We start from the raw sequence: 6,140 nt of genomic DNA, 5'->3' as shown, positions 1-6,140 counted from the left end.
TATACATATATAAGTACATATGTATAGAGCACATCCAAGTTTTTACTTGATCTATGAAGCCATGCATAATAAAGTTATATGGAAGATGGAGGTGGTTGTTAACAGATTTCACACGTTTTCAATACCAAACTACCTTGGTCAAAGGGAAATGTGTGTAACAAATTTCATGGAAACATAGTAAGTTTTGCTTGGATCGACTCCTATCCTCATTTTGAGGATTTTGGTATATATGTATATATATAGAAATATGTATGACTACACATATCTCTTTTATTTTATGCTCTTGCATACAACCGTTATGTGAACAAAATTATAATACCACTGAGCACGGGTGTCCATATGTAAAAAAACACATTTACCACAGTACAATTTATTTTAAAGTATATTTTTATTTAATTAATTCTATTTATTATAGGTATGACTTAAAAATGTTTGGAACATGTAGTAATATATGGGTACAAAGCAAAATGTTTTTTAAAGTAGAAAATATTCTGGATATCACAGTAAGAATCCTGGTCCAATCTAAGGTATGGATGGCATGTTAATACCTGCGTCGTTTGGATTCTATATGCACGCTGTCGTTGTCTGCATGAAAATCAGTAGCTGAAAACTTTCTTACAAGCTTGCGATCTGCTTTTTCACAAGGAAATTTATTATAAGTTGAGGCTTCTTCGAAGATTTCCATAATTTCTTCTGAAAAATCCAATCGTTTCCGTGTCTGCATCAATTGGTGCTCCCTTAAAACCTTCTCCTCTAATGTTTCCGACTGCAGCTGGTTGATGTTTGTTAAATCCAAAAAGGATGCAAAGCTGCTTAAACGACTTGACAGACTCATTTTCGTTGGTCTCGAAATGGTTACAAATTAGAATTATATGACTGTGCTTGCGTTGTGATCTTAACGAATCTTTTGCTGAACTGCGTTTGTTCTCTAAAACATTTTTGCACTCCTTTTATACTCTTTCTGGAGAGACTACCTGCATCTAAGATATTTCCCAATTGCAGTCTATGGTATGTAAAACAGCTGAGTTTTGTTTATTTGTTTGTTTGCGCGGAATTTTTGGTGCTATTGTCCTTAATCCTTTTCTAGCGATAAGAATGAATAAAATCATTGTTTGTTTGCTGGTTATCGTAAACAACTTTGTTTGTTAAGTCAAGCTTAAATTGCATACATACATACACACGCCCACACATTAAAATAAGGACAGGTAGAAAAGATGTCAAGTGAAAAATTATTTTTCGCTCAAGGTTATTATACTCTAATATTGTCCAAATAAGGGTTGTATGTAACAACAAGTATGCATAACAAGATGCGTGGAATAATAGAAGGTGTCCGTGCGGCCACTGTTTTCTGTCGACCAAAAATTGATATATATGTATATATGCATATATTAGAATGAAATTTAGTGCACATAATCGTATAGTATTTTTATATATGGTGTTGAAAATGGGACAATAAAAAAGAATAAAACGTGATGTCTCTGTTATATGTTTATATACGGAGTAATTCTATATTTGTACTTGATCGTGAAAAGTTAAAAGAATTTATAAATTATTATTAAATTATTTCTTTTCATTTTAACCTTTTCACTGGCTAGAAGAATTGTTTGAGGTATTACTCCTATTATTTATTACCTCTGCAGTTGGCCTCTTTCCAGGTTGTCAAATATATTGGTTAAATTTAATTTCGTAGTATTAACAAAAAATATTACAGAACAAAGATAAAAAAATTTTCTGATGTGCCCATTATATTGGTCCAATTTTAAAAACTTTACAAAAAGTTACGATTTCAAATATAACTGAACCGTTTTAAGGTTACCTTAAGTAAAGTTTTTTATTTTTTTATTTTCCAAATATAAAATAAACTACTAGAAGGACCGTCTCCCTGCGCCCTTTGAGCGATTTATTGTCATATTTTCGTTAAGCTGAGCTCTCTTGTAAGCAAATAATATTTGCTTAAAAATACTTTTACATACATACACACATTTATGTTATACAAAATAGAAAACCCCATATGTTTTGAGAAGCTTCTTATGGGCAGAAATGCACTCGGCCTCTTGCCATTGGTTGGTGTGTGATCTATGATAGTAATAATGAATGAGTACATGATTGTGCCCATCAGAGAGGCGTGCAGATACGTGAGAGAAATGTGAGATCAAGAAGCAATTCACAAACTAAATACGAATAAATTCCACAAGTGTGTCGTCACACAAGCGCGATTCTATCTATTTCACTGATAGCGGAATAGCGGTACGGGGTGGGTACCACCTTTGTATTGTGTACATTGCACAATCGTAGGCACGCGCGCACAAACTGTTGATTTACGATGGCTGACTCAAGGCTCATCAACAAGATAGCAGCAATAGAGTAATAATTGCGTGTATTTTGTTGTTGGTGGAGCTCTCTAGACAAAAAACAAAGTAAATGGCAAAGAAAGTTTGACAATTTAGAGAGCACACAAAATTATAAAAAAGCGAGTCAGCTACTTTGCTACTACTGCCTTGTTGATGTGACTTAGGCCAACCCCCATTTAGGATACGTGAGAAGTAAACCGTATAAACTTATATTTTATTTGTTTATTTATTTAAAAATTGCTACGTTTGGTGCGAGCGCTATCAAACCATGCAGACTAAATTTTTGTTTCTAAGTATTAACTAGCTAAACATCGACGATGGAACCAAATACAACAAGAAGGAGCAACTTTTTTTACATCACGCTTTTCAATTATTTTTATTTATTTATTTATAAGGAGTAAAAGCAATAAATTATTTTTACACAAAAAAGGAGCACTGGCTTTCAGGGTCTTCGCCTCACTGATGCGGATATAAAGGAAAGACTTAATTGAGACTTATGCGTAAAAGTGAGGGAATGATGAAATTAGCTATTAAGATGTAGTTGTCCATATCAAATTGAGGGGTTTAATCCTGTTCGTAATAAGTATCTGATATTTTTAATATGTTTCCTGGAGAAGTAGGATTTAATAGCGAAGAAGGGGTTTGGCTATCGAAGATATTTTTCCTTACTGCTGCGAATGTAGACATTCGTCGAGTAGGTGGTTGACGGTTAAGGCTAATCTCGAGCAGTGCAAGTAAGCGGAACGCTGTAAAATATGTGGAACGCTTCACGATTTTGCGCGCCTTCCTTGCGCAGGGGTCATACTAATCCTCTCTGTATTGTTCCAGTTTTAGTATATGTTCTGCCGAAGCAAGAACGCTTTTCAATTAACTTGCTGCAATATTCAAGCCATCATTGAGGACATGAGGTCAGATTTATTGAATAAGTAAAAAAGTAGTCAAAAATGGATTTATCGGAGTGACCATGTAACTCGTAACCGCGGAGGATAATAAAAAAACTAATCTCGACAATATATCTGATTTACACTACCATTTTAATTTCTCAAACTGAAAAAAACTCTATTTGTATGAAAGAAAGCGAAAAATCCTTACTTTTTTATACTAAAATTCAATGGCCTGTATAAGTGTGTACCCAAAAAAATTCTAAAAATCCTAGTTAAAAGTTGAAAATTCGTACAAAGTTTTAAAAATTTTGAAACTTTGCATTATATGGGTTTTGTTGCAGTATGAACTAAAAATATGCTTATAAAAATAGCGGTGTGTTATAATTCTTTGGGTGTATATGAAAAGATATCGTACGGCTAGGCACTCAGAGTGGTCAGGTCAAGAGTATGCACATTGAGCGTTAGATAAACCAATTAAGCTGAATTATTACAAAAATTTAACTACCTTAATTTATGACCGTTTTTGCATATTCAAATAAGCAACCATTTGGTTTAGTGAATATTCCAATATTTAAATAATTCCCTTTCCCTTTTTATAATACAAGAAATAAAACTACTGTCCCATCATATAACTTTTTATATCCACATTTTCTTGAGGTAAACAGCTGCCAAATTTTCCGAAATGCCAAAACGCGAACAGGGAAGCGGAAGTAAAAATGCGCACAACCCACAATGCCACAAAAGGTGGAAAGATGCAAAGGCGCAATCGCACTAATAACAACAGCAATAGCAACAAATACACAATGATGTGAGAGTAGTTACAAGTGTGAGCCGAAGAAGAGGAGAACTTGTGACACTTACCGCACTCCGGCATGTACCAACTGTTGGCGTGGGATCTAATAGTGGTTGCGATTAACAAATAAATATATTTGTATTCATTGTGTGTATATACGAATGATGTCTGTAGATATGTATTCATAATATATGCAAGTGTAATGTGTGAATGTTGAACAACTCACATATTAGATGCTCTTCCTCCCTTCTAGCAATTGTTTTTGTCTTGGAAAATACCGGTATTGGTAAGACGTGAAGTTTTGCATTGAGATGCGCTGTACTATGTGCGGTATTTCCATTTTTTATTGCCTGTCCAGAGAAGGTGTCTGGCATTGCTGGTGGCATCAATGAGGCGGCATCACCGTGCTCTTCCCTACTCACAACCGCGCGTTTTAGAGTAAAGCGCAACACGTTTACACGAAATAACAACAACAATAGCTTAAACAACTGTAGTGTAACCACAACTACGCAAGAGATAACAAGTATTGTCGCCTTTAGCATTTGCAACCTACAACACGAATGTAAATAAGTTGCAAGCAAACGAAGGCGGCAAATGCAATGACCAGTATTATGCAACATGCGACTTGCTAACGACAACAACACATATACAAGTGCAACAACATTGGCACAGCCGTAAATAGCAGGCATAACAAGACGAAGAATTGAAGTAATAAATAAAAGTCAAAAGTAACACTGGGATGTGAAGATGCCACAGCACACATACTCTCACTACCGTCGATTGGCAACTCGTCTGAACAGGTAGTAGTTTATTTACTTTTGTTTTGCTACTTAGCGCATACTCAACGCTCACACTCAATGGACCAGGTCATCAAGATGGTTGATGTGGAATAAGTCGCATCATTGGCCTGTTATTTAGTTACGTACTTACTGCGGTATGCAAAGTGCACCATGTGTGTGTATGTGATTTTTAATTAAATTACTTTGTGGCAATAATTCGTGTTTTCAAGGAGACGGTGCATATAATTAAATATCATATGCAGTCTTCCCAAAAAGTGAGAGTACGCTTTGTTTAGCCCATTGAATACCAAGCGGATTTGACGAAAATCTTCATCGGAGGCCGGGTTTTTTGACAGAAAACAGCAGTGGGAAAGTGATATATATTGATTTTGAGCAATTTTGGATTTTTTAATTGTTTTTGTATGTCGCATGTTTTTATATGACGTGGCTCTATATGCCAGAACTGAAATCGTAAAAATAGTCATAGTGCGAAAATTCGGTCAACATTTTTTGCAAAGATCAACCCACTCTAAAAACATAAAAATAGCATGCAGTATTATATAAAAGAGCAAAATAAGAGCCTTCATGTGGCATGACACTTCAGAAGTAGAGGTGTCGTACAAAAAAGTGCAACCTGCCACTCATTGTGTTAAATAATTTGTATGTATCTACCATTCCTAATAGCCTTTGCGTGACCTCTGTTAGATGTCACACGTGTACGCTCAACCCGTCCTTCTTCTAAAAGTGGGCATTTCCTCCGTCCTTACGATATATCGATCACTACAGCCACCTACCGAGAAAATATGGGACTCTTTTTCCCCAAGCTAATTTACTACTCATTTTTATAATTGCTGTTTACACTCTTTTTCGGGTGTTTGACCGAACCCCAGGCCTCCGAACGACAGGTGGATTTTTATGAAGAGCTTTTTCATGGCAGAAATACACTCGTAGATTCCCCGCTGTATGCCGAGGAGTAATCGCAATTAGAGAGACTTTTTCTATCAATTAATGTTTCGTGCCCGGGTTTTCGAGCCTGTGGACTTCCGAATGGTAGTCATGCACCAACTCATTCAGCTACAGCTGCCGCTACCTTAAACCACAGACTGTATTATTACGGTAGCCCCTCGTCAGGCAAATGGCAAACCTCCGAGTGTACGATTTGCGTACAAGGATCATAACTGGTGACGAATCATGCATATATGGTTATCACATCGAAACCAAAGTCCAATCATCCCAATGGAAGAGTTCAGGAGAGCCAAGAGTCGATAGCAGAAAATCGCCGAACACGCAAAATAATTGTCTTAGTTATGTCTCTCACAAGCAAACTAAGCAT

At 35.9% G+C, this 6,140-nt stretch overlaps 1 non-coding gene across 1 annotated transcript; it reads right to left on the bottom strand.

The window, feature by feature from the left end:
- Positions 1-3,102: 3,102 nt before the first annotated feature.
- LOC128868993 (U6 spliceosomal RNA) lies at positions 3,103-3,209 on the bottom strand. The gene has a single exon (XR_008455197.1). It is a non-coding gene; the product is annotated as a U6 spliceosomal RNA (small nuclear RNA).
- Positions 3,210-6,140: the final 2,931 nt, after the last annotated feature.

This window comes from Anastrepha ludens, chromosome 6, assembly GCF_028408465.1.
Source record: "Anastrepha ludens isolate Willacy chromosome 6, idAnaLude1.1, whole genome shotgun sequence".
Taxonomy (NCBI): Eukaryota; Metazoa; Arthropoda; class Insecta; order Diptera; family Tephritidae; genus Anastrepha; species Anastrepha ludens.
Note: the sequence above shows the minus strand (reverse complement) of the source record. Positions and strands in the feature narration are given on the sequence as shown.